The sequence below is a fragment of the Cyprinus carpio genome, chromosome A16 (genome assembly GCF_018340385.1).
Source record: "Cyprinus carpio isolate SPL01 chromosome A16, ASM1834038v1, whole genome shotgun sequence".
Lineage (NCBI taxonomy): Eukaryota > Metazoa > Chordata > Actinopteri > Cypriniformes > Cyprinidae > Cyprinus > Cyprinus carpio.
The window spans coordinates 10,479,784-10,500,225 of record NC_056587.1 but is presented as its reverse complement, the minus strand read 5'-3'; the positions used below and the strand labels follow the sequence as shown (position 1 = coordinate 10,500,225).

The following is a 20,442-nucleotide window of genomic DNA, read 5'->3' as shown; positions in this document are numbered from 1 at the left end:
CTTCAGGAATCCATAGATTATAAAACATTGGGAATTTTTAAAGAATTATTAAAAGTTAACCAGTCAGATAATACAGCGCCAGTGCCATGCTATGAACAGAACAAACATATGAACATATGAACATAGATATGTTGCTGTTACCACTTTAAACACTGCTGTGTGGTATTAGCATAATGCTAAAACAGCTCTTATAACATAGAGGTTTGTTCAGGTTCATATACTGTGAAACAGTGAAATTAGTGCATTGAGTTAAAGGGGTCATATGACGTTGCTAAAAAGAACATTATGTTGTGTATTTGGTGTAATGCAATGTGTTTATATTGTTTAAGGTTCAAAAAACACATTATTTTTCACATAATGTACATTATTGTTGCTCCTCTATGCCTTTGAGAACAGAAACACTGTAGTCTACTCTTCTGTAGGATCAGGAAACAATCCTCCAAAAAGTGCACTGCAAAAATCAGTATATTTGAGTTGAACTGTTCTGGAACAGGGTTGTAAATACAACTTAACCACTGATTTCTAGTTGTGTCCTCTTTTGGAACACCAAACAAAGTAGTTTAGCTTTCACAATGAAACACAATGTGTCACACACTGTGGGCTTGAGTAAGGAACGGCCAGAGGGCTTACGGCAACCACATGTGATGCCCCCAGGCTGAACTCTGCTTCTTCCACGGTGAAACCCGAATCGGCGATCCACAGCGCGAAGTTGATGTATTTCCTCAGCGATCAGCACGGATCAGCTCCAGGAATGACAAAGCAGATATCATCCTCTTTTGGAAGGCTAAACAAAGTAGTTTTGCTTTCACAGTGAAACACACAGCATCTCCACAACAGGGCGGCGGTGGCAACAACAATACTACAGCGAGAATAAAAGTTATGCCTTCATTCTTTGCATGAACATTTGGGTGGTGTTATGCAACTCTTCCCACATCGTGACGTAGACATGTGGGGGCGTGTTTAAACGAGGCGTTTTAGGAGGGCGTGGACAAGTCTTAACTTTTATAAATAGATTTGAGACTTTAGTCTTTGCAACTTTACAGATCTTCTTTATGCACCAAGAGCTTGTAACACACCAAAGAGAAAGAAAAATCGCATCATATGACCCCTTTAAGGGCTCTTATTGTCTGTGTAGGTTTTGTGGTCTGTCAGCAGTTGTGTTGTATGTGTGTGTGTGTTGTCTTAGAGTTCTGTCATTAACAGAGCCCTCAGCAGTTTCTCTCTCTCCATCCGCAGGTCTTCAGAGCTTCACACATTCGAAGACAGACGGATGAATAGAAAGAAGGATGGGAACAATCAAGAGAAAAAACATTGAGACCCACAATCAACAGATGGAAAGAAAAATAGACAAACGCATAACAAAAGAAAGATATGAATAATCAGAGATAGGAAAGCAGATATACATCAGGAAAATGTATCTATGAATTATTCAAAATCTTGGAAAGGGCCTGACTGTTTTGTGTGTGTGTGTGTGTGTGTGTGTGTATATGTTACCTTTCTGTATGTGTAGCATATGGAAGCAGGTGGGGTACTGGACTTGGAAAGAACAGTGGAGAGTTGTCACACTTTAATTGTGACGTATCCTTCTGCTATGGAGAAGAAAAAAAGGTCTGTATATTGTCACATACAGTATCTCCAGTGATTAAAGTAATATGTATAGGCAATATATATTATATTTGTAATAAACCAAACAAAACTGTTACTGCATATCAGTGGATGTATATCAGAAACAATGGTTACATTTTATTTTGTGATATAACTAAAGCATAGGCTACAGTATTCACCTTATTTACATATACATACACCGTATACGTTCTATAGGTGAGTAACTAAAAGTGCAGCAAACAAAGTGCAGTAAACAATGTAGTAAACTACTTTAAAAATAGTACAAACAGCATAATGATTATTGTTGTACTGCTAAAATAACTGGAGGCTGACACCGGAAGCTTGGCACATTTAAGTTAAAAAATGCTCTTACATTAAAATAAGGTGCATAGCCGGTGGCTGTTAGTGGCGGGGGAGTCGCGCGCGACCGCGTGAACAGTGCCACTCGAGGCGAATATGCGTCATCGCTACCAGGCTACAACTGGCCAAAGGGGAATGCATAATGCTAAAGGTAATCAACTTAAAACAGAGTTTCACTTTCTAAATCGAGACAGATTGTGTCAGCTGGACTAGAGCATACATTAATGTATCGACAAATACACTGGCAATATGAACCCCCTTTATATTTCACAATTTAACAAAACACACATACGTGTGTATATAAATATGTACTAACGTACACTAATGTGTGGATCCCTTTTGAGAATATTACTATCATTAACTTAAAGGGACAGTCCGCTAAAAAATAACTTACTGCATTTCCTTTGAGGAACAAATAAAGAAGATATTTAGAAAAATGTCTGATTTACGATGTTCTTCAAAAACATATTTGTGTGTGTGTGTGTTCAGTACAAGAAAGGAAGTCGACCATGTTTGGAGTGAGGGTGAGTGGATGATTACAGGATTTTCACTTTAAGTGTACTATCCCTTTAAATGTGCACTGGTTAATTTTTTTCTTCATTATAATTTCCCCTGTCTCCCTAAATTGGATATTTGTTGTTGGATATTTCTCTTGTAGAATAAAGTAATCCAGGCAAACTGTGAACAGAGCCTTTCTACAATGACTTCAGTAACTGAAAAACCTTTTGATTGAAAAATAAATTTTGATTGCATCTCGAGCGGGCATAATAAATCTTACTGGTGGGTATATGGGTGGTTGGACCTGTTTGTCCAAGGAGCTGTTTGAGGAGGATTTTCCCATATTGCACTGGGAGGAGATGGCTGCAAGTGCCTCAGGGAGGTCATCTTCATCACTATGGTTACTATAGGAGAAATAAAAAAAAATCAAGAGAGGCCTCACTGTTAAATCTAAAAGGCTCCAGGTGATAAACACTGTATTTTGTCTAGTGACTCACAAGCTGAACTGTCTGACAAGGCGTTTGCGCCGGTCCACTCTGGGCTTCTCTGTGTTCATACTGCTTGATCCTGAATCCTGTGAAGAGCTGGGATACCTGAGATAGGAAGCCAAAATCAGTGAATGTAACACACAGAGACAAAGACACTTGATGGTTTCTGATGTTTGAAAACCATTTGAGAACTTCCAGAGCTGGTACACCTGCTGCTCTCACCTGTCAGTTTGGTCTCCACTTGAAGAGTTCCCCTTCGAGGTTCCACTATCACTTTGGGTGGCATGCTACAGTAGGATAGAGCAGAGTACAAGCTATGCATGATCTCTCTGCTACTGTCACATGCCCTCATTCTGTAGCCTCAATACAGTATTTGTGCTTTATAAACTGTTATAATTGGTTTGTGTATAGTACTATATTTGGCTTTTTTCCAAAATCCAGCTAAGAAGGTAGGTGGCTTTATGTGGTTCCTAGCTGGTCAAACTGGTTTTAGGCTATAAAAATAAAGGTTCTTTATTGGCATTAATGGTTCCATGAAGAACCTTTAACATCCATGGAGCCTTTCCATTACACAAAAGGTTCTTTAAAGCACAAAAATATAAATCAGATTTAAAAAATGTTCTTCACACTAAGTTCTTCTATGGCATCACTGCAGAAAACCTAATTCTGGTTATGGCTGAGGTCAACCTGGTAGATCTCGGTCAACTTTAGGATTGTTAGACTACCTTAGATATGGTACAGGAGACCTAATCAAGCTGCTTAAACATTAAAGTGAGCATGAAATTAAAATTCACCTATCTATTTTATAATTGCATGTTACAGATATTATTGTGAACGATTCATCCATGTATGTGTTTCATTTAAAAAAAGAATTCATGATGTTTAATCGAAACGTCTTACTGACTTCCATTTCATTGCAACTTTAAACTTGACCACCTTTAGCTGGAATTACCTGTTTTTTCAGGTACTTTGGATGCAGATATATAAATAGACAAATTAACTTTGCATCAGCTTTTATTAATAGAGTGTCATGTTCTTGCTGTCTGTCTGTGAGAGCAGTTACTTTAGAGATGTTGCTCTTCAGCTGTTCCTGTAAAACTGCAGGGGAGGAAGGAAGACTTTTCTCAGAAAGTGGTTTTTCCTCTGCCTGTAGTTACAGAGGGAATTGAATACTTATTTATATGGCATAAAACATCCATACAAATATTTTCTTTATGTTCCAGGTGGCTGTGATCTCAATAACTGACCATGTCTATGTTGATGTGGAGAGCCGGCCAGGCTGCAGGTTCTGCTTCTAGCTGCTTCTGCAGAGCTCGATCCAACTCATCCGGGAGCCCAGGAGACACGACCCAAGCTTCTGATGTAAACAAACACATCAGCATCCGTATTTTGAATTTTAAAAGTTAGTTTCACTCGTCGAATTTGATTGGCAGAGTGGCATTCACAGAGTAAAGTCCAATAGACCTTAGTGAGGGTAGCAGCATATTTCATTTTTGAGAGTAATGAAAACAAGGCTGAGCGCGATAGAAGCAGGCCTACTGTGTGTTCAGTGGATTGTGCTGTTGTTTAACAACATGCCAATTGTTTAGCTCATTAAATGTCTTCCCCCCCAAAAATAAATTTCAATAGACAAAAAACTCTTTTAAAAAAAACTTATAAAAAAAAAAAAAAAAGCCTGTGCTTTTTTTCTGATTGGTTGTTAGGCTAATGTTCTTTTTTTGGTTGTTAAAACTTAATTGTTATCATCTTTGGTGTGAACGCTCCCTAAGCAATCTTTAAAGCGACAAGCAGCGCTAATACTAATCATAACGTTATTTTCCATTGGTATGGATGCTAATAGGTATTGTTATAGTTATCACTTTGTGTGTAAAGCATAGACTGTATAAAAACATGGACGTAGTGTCCGTGACGTCACCCGTAGATTTATGAAGAGCGTTTTTGAAGCTCAAAGTGGGCGGAGGCGGCCATCTTGGCAGCGCGTCAATGTGTGTCACTCCCGGATAATCGAAAATGGGTAAAGAGACAGGAGCTGGTTGCTGAAACCACGCCCACCTTGCTTGCCAGCGGTGACAGCAGCAGCAATCCACCTGTCACTCAAGTGGCCATGCCCTTAATTATGCAGAATTTCAATGCTTAATATAATTTAAACCGATGAGTTATAAAAGAAAAATTCACCCCCCTCACAGTTGTCATGAAGGGCAAAATTAGCTATATAGACCAAAAATAATTTTTTTTGAACCAGGCTGTAAACATGTTTTTTTTCTGCTGTAAAGTTGGACATTTTAACATGGGGAGTCTATGAGATTGTCTCCCTTTTGCAGCCAGCCTCTAACAGCCAGTTGACAAATTACAGTTTAAGTTACTTCCTTGTTGGCTTCACGAGGGAGAGCGGCAGGCTGCCGCTTGGTGTGAAGAGACCTCGGGTCAAATCGCAACCATCCCAAAGATCCGCATAGAACGCGATCACCCCGTGGACTCCACCCACCGTCTACTCAAGCCAATCAGATAACAGCAAAACGTTACGGTTAAAGAGAGACCGTGCAACGATTGGCCAGGGAAGTGTGGCTATTTTCTGACTTGAGTAGACGGTGGGCGGAGTCCACGCATCTGTGGATTTGTCAGCGTTTCGTCGTTAGAAATGTTTCAAGATCCACAAATGAATGCCAGGCAAAGTTGTGTTTGTGACATAAATAGATATTTGTGAAATCTCATTTTATTTATTTGTAAATTTAATTCATGTTTGTGAAACTCTAATATTTACTTGTGGATTCTCATTCTATTTATTTGTCAATATGTTTAATTATGCAACAGTTCTATCTCCATACATGAGTCACTAATCATTTACTTAACCGACTCGTTCAAACACACGAATAAGTTCTTGATTATTTAACATATATAATAGCAGCACCCAAGCCAAGCAGCTCTAGTCAGACTCAGGACTCACTAGGTTTAGCTGTCGTGAGGCACAGTGCTTCCTGTTTTTCGTATCCATGGCGATGGTAGCAGTGATGGATCTTTCCAAAATGAGGAGCTTCGTTCTCTTCCACACTAAACCTCCGGGTGTCTGCAGTGCTTAAAGGGAAACTATAAAACAATGCACAATTACACAGTGTACAATGCTACATATGACAGCTCCATATATCTTAGACTGTATGACGTAAAGATTCAGGGAACAAGAGACTCTCAAGTTCATTCATACACATCTAGACACTCACTGGCACATGCAACCAAATGGCATGTGTCATCTTTATTGATCCTATATGCATTCACCACACAACTAACACCAGCATATGACCAATGCAAACCTGAGCTGGTACTTTTTTATTGATTTGTTTTCCAAGTAGCAAGTTATGAATAACCACAGTAAAATGACATGCAGAAACATGCACACAGCTTTCTAATTTAATAACAGTGCTTATTAAAGTAATTTCAATGGATGGAACAACAACAACTGTTTATGCAAATGGTGTTATTAAACAGAAAATGGAACAGTGCAAATGTTAATACAAAAATGAGAAGCAAATGTCAAGCGTTTACATAATCAATAAAATTGAGTCGATTAGTGCAAACACATTTATTTAGGCAGGCCTAATTGCAGCAGTCTGTAATCATTAAAAGCCCCTGTCCCTTGCCGATTGAACAGATTTCGATGGATTTTCCAAACACAAAGGTTTCTAACTTAACACTTCATCAAATACGTAATGATCAGTAGCACATATAGAACAGAGTCATGAGTACTTTCAAGGTGAATTTAAATTAAGTAAAGCAAGGTTTGTAAACAGTGAGGTGCTTGGCATGAGAGATTTGCACTTAAAAGTAAACTTTCTGACATAATATGCACAAATCTATGAACTAAAATGATAAAAAATAGGCTATAATCTAGAACAACAGTGCTCAGTCTGGAGGTCCAGGCACACTTGTCTGTAATTTTTAACAGCTTGGTGAGATGGATCTGATGATTTAAGAGTAGCGCTGGGACAAAAACTGAGCAACCTTGCTATAGAATATGAAGCCACAACAGCAGCAGTTACATATCCTGACATCCTCTTTCAGGTAGTTTGCTAGTTCTAAAATTTATCGGAAATCATGCAAAACTCTAAAAGCTATCAACATGCAGATTGTCAGAGTCAGACGTCAAGGTCCTGCATATGCTGAATATGTTTTTATTATTTCAGGATGCTTTGGTCTGTTGAGACATGTCACATGATGGATGATCACAAGCAACGGATGAGACTCCTGCAGGTGTGATGATGCAGATGGATGACAGACTGTGACTGGATGCGAGCATTCAGAGGTCTCTTTTACTAAGGTGAGCAGCTCATCCAAACACTCTTTCACATGCTCACAGCGCAGTCATAACTTTGTCTCTGTGCACGATTGACACACTCCTGCCACTGTGCTCAATCAAACCGCTCTCACCAAACCCACCACTGCTCGCAGGGGGTCTGTCCACATTGGAGGGTCTAAATCAGACACATATGCACATGCAGGTGAAACACAGATGAGATCAGCCTACATTTTGTGATTTTTTTACAGAAACTGAAAGATTGGCAGAGGCTTTATCTTTCAGTTTTGGTAGATAAAAATGTATACCTGTGTGTGGGTGGAACGTTTTTTGTCCCCAGTTCCATAGGCTGTACGTATAGAGGAGGGGTCAGACTAGACGGATGTTGTCTTTTCCAGGGTTCCTGTGCAATTGGAATGTTGTGCTTATACTGGAGGGAAACATGAGAAAAAATATGATTCATATGAGTGAAGCCTCTTGCCAGTTACTTCACCATTAAGAACTGAGTCGGCTAAATATCAGTCTTTGGAAAAAAAAAAAAAAAAGACATTTCATGAATGTTCTTTGGAGAAATGAGTCTCAAGCCTCAGGTTTTCTACAGAACCCCTAAAGGGACATGATGATGGGGAAAAAAATAGTGATGAGAGGAAAAATGTTATTTAAATGCTTTTGCATTCTCTCGCTGTGTTCTGTGTACTGTGTTCTGCTGAGAAGCACTCTTGCAAAACTTTTGCATGTGCCTTCTCTTGAAAAAAACTTTTACATTTCCCTGAGAAACTTTGCGTTTGCTTGCAAATTTTTGAGATTTTTGACTTTTGTAAAAAACTATACATTTGTGAGTTAACACAAAGTTTCCTGTGGGAAGGAGATACTAAAAGCACTGAAATATAAAATAATTTTCTCCATCTTATATTAGTTTTCAAATTTTTTGCAAATGGGTCCTCAAATATGATGTTCATTTTGCAAAGGACCCTAAAATATATCTAGCACTTTTCACAAGAAATATTTTACAATAAATACAGAGAATTGTGTCTTAAAATCATATTTCCTACTGTTTACACTGTCTATAAAATAAAACAACCATAATTTTGGACCTGACTTTTAAAAAAACAGAATGAAAACATTAAAAATATCATTTAATAAAAACATATTAAATTAATATGTAAAATCTGACAACCCTAAAACAATTTACAAAATAAAAAGGCCTTAGAACACCAGTCTAAAAATCCCTGATGTAGTTACTAAATCCCCACACTTATTTTTTACTGAAATAATCATTTACAGGATGAAAGATATTGAAAGAGTACCGGTGTTAAGCTTGATTCAGGGCTGGTCTGTGCAACTACAGAATGGAGAGAGAAACTTTGATTACACAATAATAATTCTACATTACTTAAGCACAACAAAAATAACTAAATTAAAAAAGCATGTTTTTATATCAGAGTGCTCACAATCGTGTTTGTGTGGCTTTACCTTAGATGTGGATGTTTTGCTGGAGTTATGGCTGTGAAAGACAAAAGCAGTCATATGAACATGACATATGTGATGTGATACTTGCAATAAAGCAGCATTTAAAGGCTTTAGAGTCAGATGCTGGGCAGACACAGACATTAAGCATGTCAGGAATGCATAAGGTTGATTATTGGAAGAAGATACAGCACACAGACCTACCTTTGACCATAGACTGGGCCCGTGAGGGATATCTTTTACTTGGTCTTCTCTCAAAAGTGCTTGCTCTCCTGACTTTACCACTACGTGTGGCCTGATATTCAGTCCTTCCACTGTAAACACAAACAACATGACACTTAAAAAAAGGTGACAGTGTAAATATGTTGCCAGAATAGGTGTACGTGTGTGTATGGACCTGAATCTGAACCGCGAGCCGAGGCGTGTGAAGTCACTGTGGTTGCTCTTGTTGTGGGTTGGCTGTCTGAGCCGGAAGAAGGCGTGGCTCTCTACTGCACACTTCCATAAGTGCTTACACTCCCGAGAACTCGAAAGCTGAAACACAAACGTGTGCTCCTGCTCTCGGCCCTGCATGCACAAACATACAGGTGCAAAAGAACGTTTTTAGAGCACTTAAAAATATAGAGCACAGGGATTTCCAAATTATTCATGAGTTTTTTAATATTTTACTAAGCTAAATAAATAAATTTAATCAATTTAAGCTAAATATTTAATTGTTTCTGCCACCTTAAAATGCAAAACTAAATTGAATTGTACAAGTATGACTCCACGGCACTAGTGATTATTTTACAAGCTTATGTAAACACATCAACCAAGGCTGAAGGACCCTGGTACAAAGGAATGTAAAGAGTGTGAGCACAGATAAGTGAGTGCAATTTTGTGTATGTAAAACTTACCTTCTCATCATCCTCCACCACCTCTAATGTAAGTCGGTTCTTCTTAAAGTCAAGACGGGTTATTTTAGGCCTGATTGGAAACATTTACATACATGATGTTGAGAAATATCAGCCATGACTGAAGAGTTAAGACCCAGCTACTGGTCAGAACAACAGGGGTGTATCTGTGAATCTCACCAAAAGAAGAGACCAATTTTGCTGGATCCCTCGAAAACAAGGATTCCAGTTGGTGTGAGTCCCAGAGCATATTCTCCTCCATCCCGTCCCTGCACGTCAGCATAGAGCACTTTTACACAGCAGTCTCACAAGGATATTACACAGGTTTAACTGAACAGGTATAATAAACACGCTACCGTTCAAAAGTTTGGGTTGGGGTATTATTATTTATTTTTTGACAGTTCTCTTATGCTCATTTATTATATAAGATTGCATTTATTTGACCAAAATACAGTAAAAAAAAAAAAAAAAAACTATTTTATGTTTTAATATATTTTTACAGTGTAATTATAATAATAATAATAATAATAATAATAATAATTGTTATCTATGTTGAGCTGTTGTGCTGCTTAATATTTTTGTGGCTAGGTGATAATTTTTTCAGGATTTTTTTTGATGAATAGAAAGTTCAAAAGAACAGCATTTATTGGAAATAGAAATATTTATAACACCATAAACTGGTCAATTTAATGCATCCATGCTGAATAAAATAATTTCTTTGTAGGGCTGCATGATTATGACAAATCATAATTGTCGATTATTCCCTTGAAATTGCAATTATTAATTCGGATTATCACAATTTACAATGAATGATGTTTATATCATTGTTTGAAGCAATGGCATGCTATATTTTTAGTGAAAATAAACAAGCTGAAGACACTTTAACTGAAAAGCTTTTATTGCTTTTCTATAGTATTAAGCCTCAAATGTGAACGATACATTGGATTGGTTTCTTCTTTAAAATAAAAAAGTAAAAATATGCATAGTTTTATAATGTTATACTAAAACTAAAATTAAAATAATGGAAAACCCTTAAGATAACCCGTAGAAATAAAAACACATCTTAAGCACTCAGAATAACATTAGTGTACTTTGAATGATTAATGATGATAATGTGCAGTCCTATTTCTTTGAAAAATAAAATCATACCCAAAAAAATTGAACAGTAGTGTACCAACTGATATCACAGGTACTTTTAAGAGATGATGCATTAAATTGATTGATGAATAGGTGGATATTACTTCTGATAATGCTATTATAGAGATCAATTCAGCTGCTGTTGTGAAGGAATAAGTGCAGCTTTTAACAGGGTATAATAATACAGAAAGATGTAATGGAGGTATTATGGGTATAATATTGTCTTTGTAAAGTACAGCATTATGATAGAGCACTTATTGATGGAGATAATTCCCCTATTGTGAAGGTATAATGAAAGATAATGAAACCAAGAATTGAATACAATCTTAAAACTAATCCTTGAAATCCAAGTACTGGAAGGAGTAAATGAACTAAAGGGAATGATCTCACCTTCACAAAGTGCATGTCCACTCCATACATCTCCAGCCACTTGCACTTATTCAGGAAATTTAGCTCAGCTTGGGAAGGACTCATTCCCCTGTAGAGAGATGTTCTGGTGGTGAACATTTCTAACTCACGAGCCGTAATGAACACCATAACTCATCATTCAACTCTTTGTCCAGTGTGCCCTGTCATTTCATGGCTAGACTACAGCAGCTCCCTCTTGCACAGCCTGACAGCATTTGCCATATGTCCCATCAAGTGCTTCCAAAGTTCTGCTGAAATTTTTTATTAACCCCTGGAAATCCTCTCACATTATACCTCTGCTCTGTGCTCTAATATCTACACCGGCTGACAAAATCTGCAAGAATTCAATTCAAACCATTATTTGTCTTGCACTGCATATTTTCAACCCCCAGGTCTATAAAGTCTCAAAATTTCTCATTTCATTTCCAAGAATAACAAACAGTCCAGACACATTTAAACAAATGCAACATCTCATCTGTAGGGAATGATCTTCAGCGGAGCACGTACTTGTACAGTAGCACGCTGACTCTGATGATTGCTCTTAAAACGGGGTCAAATGCAGAGCTGAGGATTTAATTAAAACCACAGGGAGGCCGAGTTTTCAGTTCATGTTCAATACATGTAAACAGTTCAAGTGTGATTACCACTAGCAAATGAAAGTGCCCAAATCTAATTAAGTGAGACCAAATCTGACACTTCAGTCATTCAAAACTTCATTCAAAGCACAATCTTACACCGTGCAATGTGACAAAGCATAAAGCAGTAAATCTCTGTTAATCTTACTTTCTGTCCTAACCAGACTGTGAAACTACATTTTGTTGGTTGCTTGCTCAGTGGTTCAGTGTTTTAATATTGAACATTAAATGTTTTCTGATTGGCTATGATTAGTCAAGTTGCATAGTACTTTCACGTTCATCAACTTGTATGTCAGGACATACAGTACTGCGCCAAACTGTATAGTATACTCTTAAGGTTCTTTAATGGCATCAGTGCTACCATGAACAACCTCTAACATAAATGTAACTTTTCTATTGCACACAAAAGGTTCTATATAATGGAAAATGTTCATTAGATATTGGAATATTCTTCATACTAAGAACTAAAATGGTACTTTTAATTAACTGTTCACTTAAAGTTTCTTTGGGGAACCCAAAATTGCATTGCTACAGAAACCTCCTTTTGGAAACTTTATTTTTTAAGAGTGTATCAGGTAGGGATAAGAAATCTGACTCAGATGGGGTTTACCTGCACTCGGCCCATTTGTGGTAGATGTCCGCGTCCATCAGCTCTGTCTGTTTGGGTGAAAAGCGAAACTCTGATACCAACACAGTAGAGTGTTTCTAATGGATCACAATCCCAAGTTCACCTATTAACACATGAAAAGGAAGAAATGGAAATGAAAAGGCAAAAATCTGCTATAAATATGCAAACACAATGAAAAAAGTCCAAACAAACTGCCCATAAATCACACAGAACTCACTTTGTAAGCAATAAGCCCCGAGTTCCACAGTCACATCATATGGACACTTTAACCTGCTCGGGGAAGAAGAAGAGAATTAATGACCCTTAAAACAGCCACTAAATGTGTTTGCTGCATAAAAAAGGTAACGTTCATGCATTTTCAAAGCAAAAGCACTTTCAATAATGGTCAAAATCCACTTCCGTAAAATGTGAGATGACGGGACCCCCGTGTTTATGTAAGAAAGTGTGTGCCCCCTGTGTGGGAAAGTGTGTCGGACTGTATCTGTGCTCTTAAATCGTTAGAAGCTGTGTGTTGGTTCTCATTGGAGGTTTCTTTTATTAAAAAGGAGCAGAGCAGCACCCAGGAGACCAGACCCAGATATACACACTGAAACAGAGCTTTTTATTGGACCCCGGTAGAAACCTGCCTCACTGTATGTGCATTGTAACAGAGGGAGGGTCAGAGGTGTGACACAGGGCAATAAGGGGGATATGAAAGGCTCTCTTTTTCCGCTGCATGTGCATGTTTGTGCACGTCTTTGTGAGGTAAGCGTAATTTCTTACTTGCCGGACAGTATGTCTTGTCTAAGCTGCAGTACGAAGAGATACCTGCAAAAAAAAAGTGGTTACATAGTCATAAGTCAAATATTATAGTGCAGATATGATACCATACATAATAGGGATGAACCATTAAAAATCTGGCAAATATGATAAGCAGATAATTGTTAACTAATTTGTCAAAAAAAAAAAAAAAAAAAATCAACAGATTAAAATAAATAAATAAATACATAAACAAACCCAAATAATTTTAAATGCTACAAATAAATTTAGGGAGCACAACAATATAAAATACAATAAGGCAAAATTGTTATTTATGTTGAGATTTGTTAAGATTATATTTATAGTATTATTAAATAAAATGTTTTTAAAGATTAAAGTGAGTGTTTGATGATGGGAAAAGTATTCTAAATGTAACTGACAGATACATTGAAAAATCTCTCTTCTATTAAAAAAAATAATAATTCACCCAAAATTAAAAATGCTTTGTACTCACACTCAAGAGTATTTCAGTCTTCTGAAGCAATATTATAAATGTTTAACTTTATGTTACTTCAGAAGACAATATAGCACATGAACCCTATGGACAACATTTATTATGTTTTTATAGCACCTTTTTGTCATATTGGAGCTTGTTATCTGCAGGGTTCATTCATTCATTATGTGGAGATGAAAGGATATTGTAGAGGCAAGCATCTTCTTTGTTTCACATAAGAAAGTAAGCCAGATTTGAACAAAATGGGGGTGATTAATGACGACAATTTTTCATTTCTGGGTGAACTATCCCTTTAAAAATCTCAGTTTGATGAATTAAATAGCTTACAAGACAGACAAGGTAAAGGCATATATGACTACTGTTGTTTACCTGGTGAACTCTTCGTGAAGGTTATTTGGCTCTGAAGAATAGAATTTAACCCTGAAATGAATCTGTATGGAGGTCCAACTACAACAGAGAGATTTTATGAGTAAGAGTATACCAGAATGAAACAGACACTCAATGTCAATGACTATGAAACTTTGTACATAAACTTTAACGGGGGAAAAAGACAAGAAGCATTTCTTTTAAGGTTATGAAAGATTGTTGTCATAGAAACAGGCATAAGTCAGCTAATGTTGATTCAGTGTGACTCAACGGCTTTTAAAACTGTGTTGAAAAAGCGGTTATGCTGTAATATAGAAAAACGCCAGAGAGACTGAATCAATGGATTCATTTCACTGGCAACATGGTCTTTTTTTTTTTTTTTTTTTTTTTTTGGATTGCACACAAGTTGCATGGACTGAAATATTTTAAATCAGTGCTTGAAAATCCAATTATATTGATGCTACTTCCATCTCTCCCTTTCTCCATCCAACAACTTTGTTTTTAGTGATCTGCGTGGGGTATGTCTTTGCACAGCATACATAGAGATTGGCCTCTAGTCACACAACCCCATAGTATACACTCGTAAACACTTGTCACTAGTCACTAAGGCAACAGTAAATTATGAGCCCAAGGTCATCAACCATCTGTGACCAGCCAACTAAACAACTCCACAATAACTACTTGTATGTATGTGTGTGTGTGTGTGTGTGTGTGTGTGTGTGTGTGTGTGTGTTGTGTGTGTGTGTGTGTGTGTGTGTGTGTGTGTGTGTGAGAGAGAGAGAGAGAGAGAGAGAGAGATGTCTTATGACTACTCACATCTAATCTGCTTTTTTATGGGCTTGGCTGCATCCAACCATTGCTGAAAACATAAGAAAATGTGAAGTAGAAGAGAGCCGGAAAACAGCATGGGAGGATTGGGGGAGACAGTGGGAGGGAAGGAGAGGGAACAAGACAAAGAGTTTGTTATTAGTCTGAGTGCTGAGAAAAAGAAAATCCTGTTGTTCTGATTGATGTTGAGTGGCTGTTTCACACTGAACAGTGTGAACATTTCTCATTTATAGTCTAAGAGCTGCAGCTTATAGAAAAACAGGTCACTGCCACACGCACATGCACGCACACAGCACACACACACACACACACACCACACACACACACACGTGTACGGACGCTCATTAAGTGCCAACTCACCGCAACCTGCTCTGGGTCCATGAACTGCAGACCGACAGTAATCAGCCTCCACCAGATCAAAATGATACATAATCTGATCAAAACAGATCCTGTCCCTTGGAGTGTTTCTGAACACCACATTTAAATCAAAAGATAAATCACTAAGCTGTGGAAAGCTCGGGGCGTCACACTGATCTTGTGACAGTTTAAGGGGAAAAACCTGTGAAGTACGGTTGGCGTACGTTGGCGGCAAGAAGTTGCTCCGGTGTGCAGGGCATGATGGCCCTGATTAGCCACAGCGATGTACATGCTACATTGATTTTCATATGCACTCACTACGGCTGAGTGATATAGCTTAAAATATCTCAGAATTCATCTCAACTAATTTTAGTCTTTTGAAAATGTTTTTCTTTCAATCAGAAGTACTATAATTTTTGATCAAGTGGTTAAATACAATAAAAATCTAGTTAAGCAGAAACTAATTAAATAAATACAATTTCAAACTTTTCATTTTAAATGAACACAAAGACAAATATATTTTCATCGTTACCAATATAACAAAAACTGTGTAATCTACACAACTACCAGAATCAGTACTATTTTTCTTTGGATCAAAATTTATATTTATATTTAGCAAGAATGCATTAAATGTATACAAAAGTGACAGTAAAAAACATTAATATTGTTAAAATCAATTTCTGTTTCAAATAAATGTTCTTTCAAATAAATGTTCTTTTGAACTTTCTGTTCAAAGAATCCTGAAATAAAAATGTTATATAATTATATAATATTAATCAGCAAAACGGTATTCTACACTGATGATGGTAAGAAATGTTGTCTTTGAGCAGTCTTATTACAAAGCCATTTGATGGATAATAACAATCCCAGAGCACTTTCAAAGGCCAAAGACAGATCAAGAGTCTCTATTTTCTATTTCATGCAGGGTCTAGATGAGGGGGACCACAAAAGCACACACGAAGGAAAAACTCTATAAACTATTCTGGAGATAATCTCTGCTTTGTGATGGTCAGTTTATTTTCAAGGCCAGCATTCCACTGAGATCAGAAACTATCCGGAAATGCAAAGAATTTGGAATTTAGCTATTGATTTGTTCCATTTTATGGAGCTTGATTGATTTCTTTTGTTGGTTTGAGGATGTTGTGAGGTGAAGGAGGGAGCATGTGATCAGAATAGGCCCTGGAAACGGCAGGAGCTCCCTGTTATGATGAGCATGAGGAGAAGTATTCCCTGAGTGGAACTCAGCCAATCATGAATCGTGAATCAGCATCTCTACAGAGTAAAAGAAATTAATTATGGCACTGCCTAGAAATGCAACATTGTTTTGGAGTTCCCCAAAGTCAAATATTAAATAAGCTGCTAATATAAGTGACCTCCATTTTTCTAAGCCATTGTTTTTAGTTGCACTACGATTCAAAAGTAAGGCCAGTAAGATTTTGTATTTAAAAAAAAAAAAATATATATATGTATTTTTCACAAAAGATGCATTAAATTGATCAAAATTGACATTAAAGACATTGTGTTAATTTCAAATAACTTGTTCTTTTGAACGTTCTATTCCTCAAAGAAATGTCACCGTTTCCACAAAAATATTAAGCAGCACAACTGTTTACAGCAGTGATAATATTAAGAAATGTTTCTTCAGCACCAACTCAGCATATTAGAATTATTTCTGAAGGATCATGTGACACTGAAGACTGGAGTAATGATGCTGAAAATGCAGTTTCGCCTTCAGGAATAAGTTACATTTTATTCAACCTCTTTTTGTGACATGTTTTGCTAAAGATGTGTGCTTAATAGCCACTTGGTTGGACTGATTTAATTTTGTTATGTAATGCAGTGACAAGTGTGGCTTAAGTGTCCAAATACTTTTTTGGAGCCACTGTATAAGCTTGATACTATATGCTGTAAAATTTATAAACAATGAGTTTTGCCAGCTGCCTTGCCTGAATGTAGTGAATACTACAACACAATACAATACAATACAATACAAACCTGAAGGATTTACAGACAATGTACTTATTGTCCTTTCAACTGAAAGTACTAGTCTATTGTGCTTGATATATGATTGATAAAGGCTCCTCTCCACCTTGACCTTTATAAAGAGTACCACAAGGCACACAGACTTAATCTAAAAGACAGAATGAAAAAATACACACACATACTGTATATAAGTTGCACACAAAAACCAAGGCCGGAGCAAAAATAGCTTGAAGTGTCAGAGGAGAGTGGCTGGATTTTGGGACACACCCTGAGGGGGGGTGATGGCTATTATTCTCTTTGATACTTGCTGCTGTTCAGGTTGAACTATAACCCTTAAACATACATACATCAACATATATTTCAGAGCTATTCTCTGCCGATATGTGAACAATAAATGTATGATTTGTTACACTAAAGTGATGACACACAAAAGGGAAGGCCCCTTATACAAATTCTTCAACATGTTCAGACTTGTATAGCATAACATTGTCTGAGTATGACAGCCATATTTATAAACCAACGATCAGCAAATCTATGTCTGTGAAAAAAAACAATAGATGACGTGCAACAAGCTTTAGGCTTTTACAGGGCTTATGTTGAAAATAAGGAATATCTTCACCATTAAACATAATTGTATAACACAGTTCTAGTCCTCCAACTTGATCGGCCCGGTGATGTTCATCGAAAAGAGTGCTGATATTCTTTGACATACTTTTGTATCATTTTGGGTTGTGTCTGTGTACCAGGCGTTCTAGCCCAGATCATGTGACCAGTGTGGAAGCAGATTTTGCCTGAATAACAGGTTTTTTGACAGCAGGGAGCGCCTGTATTTTTTCTCTTTGCTTCATGATCGCTCAAAGCGGGTTTCTCTCACCAGCGAGGGAAATAAAAAACATGGAGTGGAGCTAGAGCCGAGTGATTACAGAAAACTTTGAACAGGGAACGTTGTAAACCAGAAATGCACTTTGCGCAAGGAAACAAACACAGAGGCTATATATTTTTCGTTAGATTGATGGTAATGTTTGGATTAGATTCATACAATACAGAAGTACATACTTAAATTCAAGAGAAGTACCTATTTAGGGAGTATGTTAATTCAGACCCAGCCAATGATTTTGGTCTAAAAACCTGTCATCTCTTCTCCATACACTGTGAGAATTTTTGATGGGTAATCTCGTCTTTATCACTCGATTACAATTACGACTGAGCATAGATGTCGGTTTTAGTTAGCCAACACACAAGCAACCTGATAGCTTATACACTACAAGCATGTGTTTATTCTATATGCTGTCATGTTAACACATGCATGTCCAAATGATTCAGTTCGTAAAAAGATGTAGCCTAACAATGTTCAATTATTTGCTCAATTATTTATTAACTTTTTTAAGTGAAAGAAATTACATTGTCCAGTTTATTTTATTAGCTAATCGTTATTTAGATATTCTAAATTAATAGCATTTCTTTGTACTTTGAGACACAAATTCGAGGAAAGATCCACATTCTTAAGACACAGGCTTTCTGTCTGTTGCTTGGTGACAGGTAGAGCTTAATGTCTTGGTTTTTTTTTGGAAATGCTTTCATTGGCTGAGAATAAATTTATAGAGAATAAATGAGAAAAAAAAAGCTACAACCTGTCACATTTCCTTCTCAAAATGTCAATGGATGTTGCTTGGATAGAACTCAAATTACACAAAATTACGCTCCAAGTAGAGACGGCATAGTGTTAAAATGAGACATTCAGCAGAGCACGGACAATACTGATAGTTAGAAACAGATGAGCGGTCACTCAGAAAGTGATCGACATTTCATGGCGCGACTTGCAAGAGTGGGACCAAAGGTCAAGCGCTTAACTGGTTCCTCGACCGCAGTCAACACATGGGAATTTATTTCTGTTAAACACTTTGACAGAGAGAATGAGAGTGAAACTCCTTGTGTGTTTTTCTCCCTGTTTGTTTCATTTTCAGTGAAAGCTCCCAGTGCTCGAGGGGATCTGCAGGTTTGTGTGTGACAGGTTGAGCGGTCGCTGTGGGTGGGAAGTAAACATGAGGACGGGAGCACGAGCTCCATCCGTGTACCTCTCAACTACCGGGACAGGTAGTTAAACACAGTGACAGGCTGTTAAAACCCAACTTTACCGTAAAAACTCTACATTCAAAACAATCAAGGTGACTTTTCTCTGACGAAAAGTCCTCCACTCACCGGTAACTCCACGCTGACATCCGATCCGTCCAGCAACAGGACTCTGCATGTGATGGCGTCTTTGCTGTTGCCCGCGGCGGGGATGTGGACCACGGCTCCCCCGGTCACTACGATCGGCGCGTGAATCACCTGCTGCTGGTGCGCCTGAAGCACCGCGTTTCCGCCTCTGCCGGTCCCCTCCAGCTCCTCTGACGTCCGAAAGCGTCGTTTTGACCGTCGGCTAAACGTCCTGCGCAGAAAACCCATCATCTTTTTTCCCGCGAGACGGCGCTTTAATCAACCAGGGAAAACGGCACCGATACCGGACCCTCAAGAGGAAGGCATCCAGCTGTTTTTTCAGGCTTTCCGCGACGAAGAAAGGCGGCGTCTACCGGACTGAGCCGTTCAATGCAGCGGGAGCAAGTCGGGATATGGCGACCTGTCACGAGCTTTGTTTCCTCGTGGCGTACGGGCTGGAAAACAAGCGCGCACCTGCCAGAAGCCACGAGAAAATACTACGTTCCTTTCAATCTCTTCGTTTGAATAAAAAGTAGGCTATTTGCGCTTTTAATAGAACTTCTTCTCCTCGCGCTCGGCGGAGTCCAGGCTCGGCTGAATGACGACGCGTTAGTTCCTTTCTGTTACTGAACGAAACTGATGTACCTCTCAGGTAAGTCAACCAGAGGAACTGGCCAGGCAACCTGTTCTGCGCAAGCGTAAAATCTCAGAGCAACACTCAAAACTTTTTTTTTTTTTTTCCTCTTCGGGTGAGTGTGCGAGGTAGCGCTACCTGCTGGTAACCCCAAACGGTGATCAATGTGAGGTTACCTTCACGCGAGCCACCATCACTGAGTTCCGCAGCAACGACTACAAATCAAGCAACCTTCATACTGTGCGCCGCAGTCGCGTCAAGTCTGCTGTCAGGAAACAGTAGCCTATGCGCCCAATCGTCAGCATTTCGCGCACGCTCATTCGAGCTCCCTACAAGCCATCACCATGAATAAGAGAAGAGGCACAACGTGATAAGAATTACACATTTTATTTATTTATTAATAGAGGTGTATTTAAAGCTCA

The 20,442-nt window shown here is 38.0% G+C and overlaps 1 pseudogene; it reads right to left on the bottom strand.

Annotated features, from left to right (window-relative positions):
- Positions 1 to 991: 991 nt before the first annotated feature.
- LOC109080536 lies at positions 992 to 20,242 on the bottom strand (annotated as a pseudogene).
- Positions 20,243 to 20,442: the final 200 nt, after the last annotated feature.